General features: G+C 42.5%; 1 protein-coding gene and 1 pseudogene across 1 annotated transcript in view; one reads left to right on the top strand and one right to left on the bottom strand.

Moving 5' to 3' along the window:
- LOC114571189 (E3 ubiquitin/ISG15 ligase TRIM25-like) overlaps positions 1-12682 on the bottom strand; it is a 107116-nt pseudogene that overhangs the window by 73953 nt on the left and 20481 nt on the right.
- The window catches only part of wdr45 (WD repeat domain 45), an 11506-nt gene continuing 11405 nt past the window's right edge, over positions 12582-12682 (top strand). The window contains exon 1 of the mRNA XM_028602044.1: positions 12582-12682. This exon is cut by the window's right edge and continues 37 nt beyond it. The gene's annotated coding sequence lies outside the window, so the exon portion shown is untranslated.

Raw genomic sequence — 12682 nt, 5'->3', positions numbered from 1 at the left:
CTTTCGTTACACCGAATCATGATGACTGGCGGAGAAAAAGCAAAAAGCTCTCAGACGCTCAGAAATTTCTACCGCAGTATAAATATGTTTACAACAATTTGTGATTAACACCTTGCTAAAATCACAGCATCAACTAGTGGTATCCCCCACCCCCCCCAGAGATACAATTTGAAGACAAAATAAAGTGTAATAGGCAAACACACTTTTCTTCATGCAGGTTTTGTTATGAACAGTATTAAAGTTCGGACCGATAACGAGGACATTAAGGGTAACGATTGCGCGAGAGCTTAACGGCTGTATTTCCAGACTTTGACATTTGATGATATATGCACAGTATTAAAGACATATATTTAGTTATTTACACTGTGTTTTGCAGTTATCTAATGCTAGGGTATTTGATGCTATCCTGTCTTCCATGCAGTCGGGCCATCTCCTCCTCCTGCGCTCCGTAGCGGACAATGTGACGGCGAGACAGCGCCGATTAAATATTAAGAACACATTTTTATTAAGGATTTGAGTTGGAGGTGTTTATGGAACGGTTATCACTCAGTACAAACGCAAATAACACTGCTGGATTTAATCTTCATGGTAACGTGGATGATATGGAGTGAAAGAATGTGCGTGAGGCATCAATACTAGAAAATATTACGAGTAATCGTTATTCCCATTTACTCTCTGCAGTCTGACTTCAGTTCACCACCTCACCATCTGCGTCGCCAATTCCTATTTTGTATCCAAAATGTGCGTACGCATGGGTCAGAGTTTGCGTGGAGGACCGCACATTCTCCCGTCAACTTTGTTTTTTATAAATCACAACCTTTGCGTGGGAAGTGGCATTTTGTGCGTAATGAGACCCCAGGAGTGGAGCTCGATGTTGTTAAAATTCAAGACTGTCATCCCCCGAAATACGTTTCCAGAGGTCATACGTTTTAGCAGCAATTACGACCCATATTAAAGGTGCTCTAAGTGATGTGACGCGTTTAACAAACAGTGTTCCAGCCAATAACCGACAAGAAGGAGCTGGTTATCGTTAGCACAGTATACAACAACTTATCGCATATTTTCCTCATATCGTGCAGCACTACGTTAACCCATTTTAGGGTTGGGTACTGAATCCGGTACTTTTTTGGGTACCAACTGAATTACGTCGGTACTACTGAGGACCGATTCATGTTAAATCAAACCGTGCCAAATTTCGGTACCTGTAAGCGTGAGCTTATCGGTCCTCTCTGCATGTTGACTGAGAGCGGGGCTCCACACACGCACACACACACACCTACAGACACACACTCATACACACACACACACACACACACACACAAACCCACAGACAGACACACAAACATGCACACCCACACACACACACCCACACACCCACACACACACACACACACACACACACACACACACACACACACACACACACACACACACACACACACACACACACGCCGACGGAACGAAATTACATTGCCTCGTTTGTTTAACGTTAGGTCACAGTGAGTCACGGCAATGCCGGTAAAGCGGTTGCAAGTGTGGTTAGACTAATCGGAACTCCACGCAGACCGCGCTCGCTGCAATATAATATAATGGCGAGCCGAAAGCAGTCGCAGTGCACTTCCACTTTGACAGACAGGCAGTGTTCTCTATGCCCTGGTGACAGACTGACAGGCTGGAGGTTGTAGGGCAAGGCGACTTTATTTGTACAGCACATTTCAGCAATATGTTAAGCAATTCAAAGTGCTTAACATAAAAAAATTATTTGACTTCGTAGGTTGTAGGGACGGTTTACGGAGGGGAGAAGCTGGTGTTGTATTTTGTTTGGTGTGTAAAATGTTCTAAATAAATAACATAAATAAGTAAATAGGATGAATAGGTTTGGAACTAATTATTTTTACAACTGAAATTCATTTTTGTTATTACGGAGGGAACCGAATTTGAGGTAACTGGTATAAGGTGAACGGTATCCAACCCAATTTCATTGAGATATTTTGGAGGTGAGAGGTCAAGGGACCCTTTTGAAAATGGACATGCCAGTTCTTCCCTCGCCAACATTTTGCGTTATTAAGCCCCTCTTCCAGCAAGCAAGCATAGCATGGATCCCTGGTGCCAATATATTGCTCTAGTTCTAAAACAGAAGCCGCTAGATAACAGGGCTTTTGAGAAAACATGCAGAGCCCTTGAGCTTGGCGCCACCAACAGCACTGTGTGTCTCCTTTTGGATGAGTTAGTTACGTTAATTTGAATCCTTCAAGCATTTATGCGGTGCTCCAGATATCCTGTGAGCGCCAGAATCTGATTACACGGGATCAAAAGGTTAATCGACAATGGCATCATGGCTCGTTAGAGACGTAATAAGATTGTCGGCTGATATTTTACACCACAGCTTAATCTTTGATTGTGCCTCCTCATCCATGATGCGAGCCGATCCTGACCAGCTGTGGCTCTAAAAGGGAACGCTGACGACTTCCTTCACTGTTGATCTGTGCAAACTGAAGTCAAGTGCGCAAACCGAGACTCTAAGAAATCTTGTTTCTGTGCCACTAACATCAAAAAGCAAATATGTTCAGAAGTGAGATGTAATATGTATTTGGCTCTACTGGATGAATGGCAGTGTTGATCAGTCGGTCCACCACTGGGGCCCTGACCTAAATATAGTTTTAACAGTGTGGTTCTGGAAGTAACATTCCTGTTAATTTTCTCCATAAGGATTTTGATTATTAGCCATAAAGTCTAACCCTTGTGTTGTTCTCACGGTTAAAAAAAATTTACACTTTTTTGGCAATTGTAAAATGGCATTTTTTTCTGGGCTTTTCGGCACTTTGCTTTTTTTGGCATTTTGTCACTTTTTTCAACACTTTTCTATGTTTCTGACAGTTTTTTTTTTAATATTGTGTTGCTGTTTAGTCGCTTTGTTGGACTGATTGTCGCTTTTTTCGACGCTTTTCCCACTTCCAGCACACCAACTTATACTACGAGTTTTACAGTTATTCTTCATTGTCAATAAACATAATGTTTGGGTTTAGAGTCGTTCAAAACCTTTTTAGTAAACTCCGTGAACACAAACCTTGTTCTAAATGCTGGAGTTTGTGTGTCGAGCCTTCTTAGTGGTTTAAAAATAGTGATTTTGATGCGATCGTAGTAGTGCCTCTAGCACTCCCATTCAAAAGGCCATTTGACCAAAAAACGAGAATACGGTAAATCTTAAAAGTGGCTCTTCCGTCCTAATTATGCTTTCAAACTAAAGTTTGACTCGGGGTACATTCACAAAAACACTCTAGGTTGCATTTTGGCGAGAGTTACGCTTTAAGTACTATATGTTTCCCCATTGTAGTGTAATTGGGAACACAAATGGGTAGTTATGAAAACGTAATTTCTAGGAGACAGCGTTGGCAAGGAGAGATGCTGCACAGTATGCGGGGTCTCTTATAGTAATCACAGACAATTTCCTTTCCTTTCCTACCTTTAGTCAGAACCACTCTCTGAAAGAAAGAGATGAAAAATCACTCAAAAGGAGCAGCGTGGTCCAACAGGTAAACTTCATGAAAATCTGCACATTATATTCCGGTAATTCTCACCTACACATCAAGTCCTCTTTATACACGTATAAAACAGAAGTTGACCCAAAGTGCTTACCAGTCGAGACAGATGGTTTAAGATCGGCCTCAATACAGATAAAACATTAAAGAAATATAAGGTGCACTAATACAAAATGTAACGTGAAACGTAAAGTCAATAGGAAGTTAGGAGAGGAATAAAATCAACAGCAGATTAAAAAGCAGACAGAGGGGGCTAAAAATAAGTCAAGAGGGGACTTGACAGAAGCCATGGGGCCGCCTCAGACTGGACTAAATGCGAGTGATAAAAGGGAGGTCTTTAAGAAAACTTTGATGAGGAACTGTGGCCTTATGGTGGCGCTAGACGAAGGTCAAGGTGGCACCACAAACCCGAGGATCGATTCTTTGGCAAACATGAATGAGCGGAGGAGAAAAAAACTCAGATTTTTAGAGAGATTCTCTAAATGAAGCTCTTTTTGGAGTAGACAACACATTCAACTACTCTGTGAATGTGTGTCCATTCTCTCCAGCATTCATAATCAAAGACTACTCCAAAGAGCTTGTTGGTGTGGCTGCTTTTTTCCCGGTCAGCTCCGACCAGCATCCCACCTCTCTTAACATTTTTAACATCAGCTTCCGACTTATTTGTTCTTGCATACATTCATCGAACATGTAAACATTTTTCACGGTGTCTTACTGAGACAGTCTGATGAGCGCTGTAGTTTGCCCACTGACTTGGCGCTTATCAACACCGTCAACGGTTGCAGCAGCAGTGTCACACAGCTTCTCAAATTCATATAGACAGAGGGCCCTATTTTAACGATGTATGCGCACGGTGTGAAGCGCCTGGTGCAGGTGTGTTTAGGGTGTGTCCAAATCCACTTTTGATAGTTTAACGGCGAAAAAAAGGGCCTGTATGCTGGGCGCCTGGTTCTAAAGGGTTGTACTTAGTGTCTTCATTAATCAGAGGTGTGTTTTGGGCATAACGTGCAATCAACCAATCAGAGATCATCTCCCATTCCCTTTAAAAGCCTGGCGCGTTTGGACCTTGGAGCATTGCTGTTATGATGGAGGATTTGCTGAGCAAGAAGTAGAGATTTTCAGGAGAAGAAACTGATCTGCTCGTTCGTGAAGTGAAAGTGCACGAGCAGATCATATCATAACGCTATTTCACATTGTAATATTTTTTTTATCTTTTGCATGTTTCTGTGCTGCTGTGCATCCCTGTGTGTGTGTTATCTACAAATTCATTTGTCGGCTGAATGTATCCCAGAACAGCATTGTTCTGCTGCTGTCAAATCCTAGATTTAGTGCCGTACGATAACAGTCATCACTACGGAAACTCTGGTATTCGTGTCTTTTATAGAAAAGCAGAAATTGTTGCTTCTTTTGTTTTTATTTCTCTGTATACTGGATGTGTATTGTTCTCCTTTTAATGTATGTTGTATGTCAGCTCTGAGTCTTCTGAATGGACCTAAAGTCTGGCAATAAAGTTGATGATGATCATGGTGTGCGCGCTGTGCCCGAGCCTAGGAGCATGTTACTAATGCTCTGTTAAAATAACAATGAAATGCTGCGTTATTGACTTTAGACCAGGTTTTTGTTGGTCAATGGTGCGATCACTTCCCAATGCCTCAAGATAGCAATACGCCCAGAATGCACCTGAACACACCTCCCTGTAAGACCAACACGCCCAGAATGCACCTGAACACACCTCCCTGTAAGACCAGCACGCCCAGAATGCACCTGAACACACCTCCCTGTAAGACCAACACGCCCAGAATGCACCTGAACACACCTCCCTGTTAGACCACCACGCCCAGAATGCACCTGAACACACCTCCCTGTTAGACCACCACGCCCAGAATGCACCTGAACACACCTCCCTGTTAGACCACCACGCCCAGAATGCACCTGAACACACCTCCCTGTTAGACCAGCACGCCCAGAATGCACCTGAACACACCTCCCTGTAAGGGCGCTGACACACCAGGCCGATTATCAGCCGTGGGACAGTCTGGCGAGGTCGGTGACTCAAATCTGTTCGGTGTGACCCGTGCAGTCGTCAGTCTGGGGGGGCTGTCGGCGTTCATTTTGGCCGACCTGACATGTTCAGTCGGAGGCAGGGCAGTCGGGACTCACCAGGAAATGGCGAGCAGGATGAGGTGACTACAGTATCTCAAAATCTGACGAAAATCTTTTAAACTGACCTTTGTTGATCTGAAATGAAGACAGATTCAGCAACTGCATGGTCTATTTCTCGCTTAAAATGTTTTCAGAAACATGTTTCGGTGAACTATTTTAGTCCAATATGAGATCGTATTCTGAACGGCCGCCATGACAGTCTGGATTTGAATTTCCGGAGAAAACAAACCAATGTGACGCATTCGTCCAATCAGCTGCCGGTTTTCATTTCTTGGGCAACAATACAGAGTAGCGCCGCCTGCTGTTATAGAGATGTATTACGTCTTGTCTCCTCTCGTCTTTTTGGTCTGTTCTGTGGCAGTTTTTTGGACCTCGGGACGCGACTGATCATATCAACAGGGTTTTCTGTCAATGGTCGGCCATCAGCTATATGTGTCTACACCTTAAGACCAGCACGCCCAGAATGCACCTGAACACAGCTCCCTGTAAGACCAACGCAACCAGAATGCACCTGAACACACCTCCCTGTAAAACCAGCACGCCCAGAATGCACCTGAACACAGCTCCCTGTAAGACCAGCGCAACCAGAATGCACCTGAACACACCTCCCTGTAAATTTCATAGTTGTTCATTTGTCCGTACAACCACAATATATAAACTCCAATGTTACAAAAAAGGATACAATCACATTCCCTTTAATTTTTAGCAACACAATTCAATTTATATTGGCAGCTTGCCCACCCACACACACACACACACACACACACACACCTTTCATCATCGGCCAAAAATGCAGTCTGTACGAGCAATTAGCTTTGTCTCCAGAGGTTTTATCTTGCTAATTTAATTCACAGCCACAAACATCAATGCTGGATCATCACACTAGGCGTGCAGTACAGTTTGGGTCGGAGCAGGTTTTCCAGCCATTACTTTATTGATAATGGACCGAATGGCACTAAGCCAAGCTAAACGCTAAAGAGGGAAAGTTGCCGATTTTCAACCCTTCTGAAGCGAGTCGTCTAACATAGATTAACCGGCGGACAAACACGGACCCCCGGGTACTGGTGCTGTTCATCTGCATGTACGGCAGAACAGAAAATCTGCAAACCTTCCCTTAAGTTACCAGCTAACGCTAGCTAGCAGCTAGCTAGCTTGGTTGGCAGAACAGAAAAAGAAAAGTTTTTTTTCTCTACGTTTTTGTCGACTTTTTTGTCACTGTTACCAAGGTTTTTATCCTTTCTCGCTTTCTTTTTTAGGTTTTGGACGTTATATTCCAAGGTCTTTGTTGCTTTTCTCAAAGGTCTAGATGCTTTTTGACTTTTTTTGTAGCTTCTTTATGAGTTTTTGGCGGTTTTTCCCCCCGATGTTTCTGTTGCTTTTTTCGACATTCTTTTTGGAGCCAGTGGAGTCAGCTTCAGCTTTGGCTTCACTTTTCAGACCCAGAAGCCTGGTTCATCACTTTGACATTTGGTGGATTACACCCTATTAATATGTGGATTACACCCTGTTAATATGTAAAAGCCATACGCTACGACATGCATGGAATCAATGGGCTCCACCGCATTTCTCTCATACTGTGTGAGCGTTGTTCACAGATCTCCCGCTGTTGATCCAGGGCTTTTAGTGTTTACTCAGCATATTATTTAAAAAAAAAAAAAGATTTCTTCTGCTTGTTACAACCATTTTTTCCATAACTAACTAAAACCTTAATTAATTTAGCCAGCAAGATACACAGACTTAACCACAGATTAAAAAAAAAAAAAAAAAAAAAAAAGAAAAACTAATTCCCAGTGATGACAGCAACCTCAAAGATGTCTCTGATCATTTTATAATCCATATATCAACACAGCTTTAATTTAATGTGAGCCACAAACACAAGGATGCGATCTGAGAGGCAAACGCCAGTCTGGATTAAGCTTCAGAGGAGAGGACGTCTCATCCCTCTAAAATACATTTGCTCGTTTCCTCTTGAAGGTTAAAATATGACCGATGACCGGTTCTGGCCCAAAATAGCCAAACTCTATCTGACTCCAACTTGTGGTCACTACACCCCGCTCCTTTAAACGTACAATATGTAACTTTCTGCCGCTAAGGGTCTCTCAACCAAAACAATGGACGGTAAAACTGGACTTTTGATGAAGTTGGGAAGTTGCGTGTAATTATGGGAGTTTTTAGTGTTAAACACCTTTGCTGCCGGTTAGAATGCATCAGTTCACGGACGAGTTTACGCATTCAAGTTTATTCACGTTACGTTTATTCATGTTATTCTAATAAAATAGCTGCAGTTTCCCCAACATAATTACGTTTTTCTTGATTAGATTTTTATTTGTAGCTGACCAGTTAGCTAGTGAGCCAGCAAGCTAACAGTAGCCAGCAGCTAAAACACAAAATATTTCACATATCAATGTCACCTTTTGGATGGTTTCAACACCGGGGCGGACGGGGTTTGTTGTAACACTAGCTAGCTACTAAACGAGGCTGAGAGAGGGGTGTGGGTGGGGATTGTCGGGGAAATCTCCGCGATAGCGAGCCAGGACGGTTGATTCCTGTTGTGCAGCAGCAGAACATTTCCCAGCTGCCCGGAATTATCTCCCCTTCACTTTTCAGTAATCTTAACTTTTCGTTTTGGTGCTTAACCCACCTTTTGTCGGGTTGTGACTCGGTGCTGGGTCTGATATGGTCTGTTTCCCGACGTTTAATTAAACTGACGTTAGCGTCGTAAGCACCAGGCACTGGAGATAAGTTCTGGCAGGGGGGTTGCTGTAATGGAAGTAGCTGGCTGATAGCTGACTGGGGGCTAACGGTAACTAGCTAGCTATATGTCCCGGGGCTGTTGTTAGCTGTCATCCCGACTGAGTCTCTCTGCACCGGGGGAGTGAGGCAGACAGACCGGGGTGTGCTAGCTGGCTAAATTAGCATTAGATTAATCGTCTAACTATACAGCTAACGTTAACGTTACTAGTGAAGTTAAAAATAACTATTAGCGTGTTGAACGATGTAACCGCAATTTTACCCACAAGACAACCTAGAGAAGCGAGGTCAGCTCATGAACTTTATTCTCACCAAATATATTCCCACACTCTCTCCTCTGATGAATTCCTGTCTCGGTCTAAATAGAAGCATAAAATACCAAAAAATATCTTTTTGGTTGTTAATTGAGTCACGTATGAAATGGGCTGGTATAAACATGCACGTTTTTGTCAATTGCATATTACACAACATGTCATTTGTTCATATAGACTAATGTCAACTGAAATAAATTATTTATTCAGTCACTATGACAGCAGCACCGTGGAGCTGCAGCTTTCAGCTGGTAGTCCAACTCGCAACCTTATTTTTGTTTGACGTGAGTGGGAAAGGTTTGAGAGCTGGAGGAATTAAAACATCATCCGTTAGACCGTGATAACCCCGTCTCACAGACAGAAAGACAGATTAAATATTACATTGTCAAGCTGTTCTCCTGTTGAAGCTTGAGCTGCGGCAGCGCAGTATAATTACAGGTGTCAGACCAAGGACCCACGTGGATTTTGTAGTTTGGAGCAGGGATTTTTACAAAGTCAGTAAGGTTTGAATTATATTGCTCATGAATGAATAACTCAAACTAACAATCCACATTTTTATATGATTTATTACCAACCTAGAATATATTGACCTTTAAGAAGCTGGAGAATTGTTACTTTGTGTTAGACTGTTAGACTGACAGTCCATATTTTAGTTTTTTATGCCTCGTAGCAGACTTGAGCAGCTTTTTCGTTCAATCATTTTTAATTCTTTTCAATTGTTTGTAACCATTTATCATTTTTAATTGAATAAACCGAGTGGACAGAAGACTTTAAGACTTCCGTTAGCTGGACATCCTGCAACTTTTCAACATCAGCATCTGAGGTAATGCTTACTATGGTTAACTGCTCCTCAGATCTCTGCAGGGTAAATCCAGACAGCTAGCTAGACTATCTGTCCAATCTGAGTTTTCTGTTGCACGATTAAACCTACTTTTGAACGTACACATGTTCCACCAAAAGAAGTTCCTTCCCGAGAATATTCAGCAGAGGCACAGTGGCTCCGTCTGGAGCTTAGCGCCGCCCGAGACGATTCCGATTGGTTAAAAGAAATGCCAATAAACCAGAGCACGTTTTTTCTCCCATCCCAGAATGCTGTGTGGATTAGCCAGACCCTACGGTGGCAGAGACGGTTCAACACAAATACAAAAGATACAACACAAAGCAAAAGCCACAACACAAACGCAAAAGCTACAACACAAACGCAAAAGCTACAACACAAATGTAAAAGCTACAACACAAATGTAAAAGCCACAACACAAACGCAAAAGTCACAACACAAACGCAGAGTTTTGTATTTGTGTTGAACAGTCTTGGCCACCGTAAGACCCTCCTCCGCAGCACTGTGAAGGAAGGTCTGGCAAATGCGAGACTTTTAACCCAAACCACCATCTTTTTTTAAACTTAACTAAGTAGTTTTGGTGTCTAAAGGTCGTGACACACCGGGGCCAATAATCGGCCGTGAGACAGCCTGGCGAGGTCCAGTGACTCGAGTCTGTTCGGTGTGTTCCGCGGAGGAGCCGTCGGCCTTCATTTCGGCCGACCTGACTTGTTGAGTCGGAAGGCGGGCAGTCTGGAGTCAATGACCCATCCGATTGGTGAAGAGCTAACCCGGAAACGGGGAGCGGGATGCGGGTAACTAGAGTCCCTCAAAATCTGACAAAATCTTTTAAACTGACCTTTGTCGGCCTATTTCTCTCTTCGAATGTTTTCAGAAACATGTTTAGGTGAGCTATTTTAGTACAATATGAGATCGGATTCTGAACGAGCCGCCATGAATGCCCGGTTGTAACATCCGAGAGCAGCCAGACCCACGTGACGCGTTTGTCCAATCAGCTGCCGGGTTTCATTTTTTGGGCGACAATACAGTACCTTCTCTGGTTTAGATATATATATATATATATATAGACGGAAAACAGCTCCCGTGGGTCGTATTAGAGGGGGGGAAACTGAAGAATGACATCGTCGTATGGTTTTGCAGGACTTGTTGGCCTTTCCCCCCCGCCCCGTGTCTAAACCCGCTGACTTAAAGCTTACGCCGATTTTCTCCAGTGGTTGACTGTGTTTTATTCCACTGATTTAATTAGTTCTGTGTCTTCTGATTAAATATAGTTTTTATTATCTAGACTACTCCGGCCAAAGAGTTCATAAACAAAAGCCTCTTTTAATGCCGCCGTGCTTATAATAAACCAGAAACCAAAAAAACAGCGAAGCGGCCTTTCTTTGCTACAGAAAATGTCCTGATATTTATCATGGACTTCAGTTTGTAGAATACTTCTATTTATAACTTAAGAGCATTTTTATTGGACATTTTACAAGAGGTAAAAGAATCTTCACTGGTGCACAAGCAACAGTTGGTAAAATCACGATGTGGCCCATTTGGACGGCATTAAAAAAGATGGAGCTGCTCTGTTGAAAGGTATAATTCCTCACCTCGAGGTGATCCAAACAGGGCCGTACCATCTGCACAAATGACTTCATCCACCCACAGTCAGCTGGGTTCAGGCTCTGCTCGCGTTTCTGCGAGTAATGGGTTGAAAGGTTGAAGACAGGCCTGGGAGAGATTGAATCGGTGACACCGTTATCTAGCCATTTCCATTCATTCTGTACTGTCATATGACATCTTATCCAGTTAAAATCACTGTGTTACTGCCCTCGTACATCTACAGATCCGTCTAGACGTTGATCTCTAAACATATCTTTTGATTTAAACCTTGTGTTGTCTTCGGGGTCAAATTTCACCCGTTTTTAAAGTTTTTTATATCAGAAATATGGGTTTCTTTCAACCAAATTTCCCAGATTGTTCTGGAGGAGGATTTTGATTCTTTTGATTGAAGATAATCTCCCATTCGTCTCACCAAAGCACGGATTCCAAAAAGCCTACTTTTTTATTTATGATTGATGGAAACACGGACATTTCCACAAACCGGTGCATACTGTTTTACTGCCGCATCTCGCCCAATGGGAGACCTGCTGACATTTGAACTGGCCACACGGAGGCGGGGCATGCCCACCAACCAAAATATTTGTTCTATGTTCATCAATATGCAAAATGAGAAGACATTTGTTCACATTTAAATATATTACTCACAGGGACATTGGAAGTATATTGTGGAAGGGGGGTGCAACTTATACGTGTGTGTGTGTGTGTGTGTGTGTGTGTGTGTGTGTGTGTGTGTGTGTGTGTGTGTGTGTGTGTGTGTGTGTGTGTGTGTGTGTGTGTGTGTGTGTGTGTTGGAGGGGAGCAACCTTAGTAACGTGCACACTCTCCAACTTATGGTGCGTTCAAATCAGACATGTAAGTGTGGGACACAGAGGGCACCGACATCTAAAGGCCCCCCCACACACACACGCTTTTCAGACACTTAGAATAATAATCTAAGTCGGTGGCAAAGAACATGAAAGCGCATTATTACGCTTTATTTATAAAAGTTACATTAACCATCGTTAAGGAGTATTATTTTCTACTTATTATGAAATATTCACACGTGTTGTTAGATATATATTTTTTACTAGAGATTGCACATAGTTTCTACCGATATTTTTAGGACTCATTTTATCTTATAGTATCACATCAAAAGGTATTTGATTGGAATATGTTTGTATCATGCCACTACTGCATTTCTGTTCAGTATAACCTTGCAAGAGGTACGAAGCTTCAACATATAAAAAAAAAGTCATCCATACATACAAATTTTTGTTATTTTTAAATTAAATTTGCTTCGTTTTTGTGTTACACTTCTTCAATTTTGTTACATTTTTAATAGTAGAAAAAAAAATAAGTTTTTTACGAACAGGAAAGAGGAACAAAACCGGAAGCACGCGTAGAATACGTCACTGTTGAAAAACCAAAACAAGTCGCCCTCCTTGCAGCATCTGTGTCGGTTTCGTCTCTGTCCGTTCGTCGTGTTTCTCGCTTTT

The sequence above is a fragment of the Perca flavescens genome, chromosome 16 (genome assembly GCF_004354835.1).
Source record: "Perca flavescens isolate YP-PL-M2 chromosome 16, PFLA_1.0, whole genome shotgun sequence".
Taxonomy (NCBI): Eukaryota; Metazoa; Chordata; class Actinopteri; order Perciformes; family Percidae; genus Perca; species Perca flavescens.
Note: the sequence above shows the minus strand (reverse complement) of the source record. Positions and strands in the feature narration are given on the sequence as shown.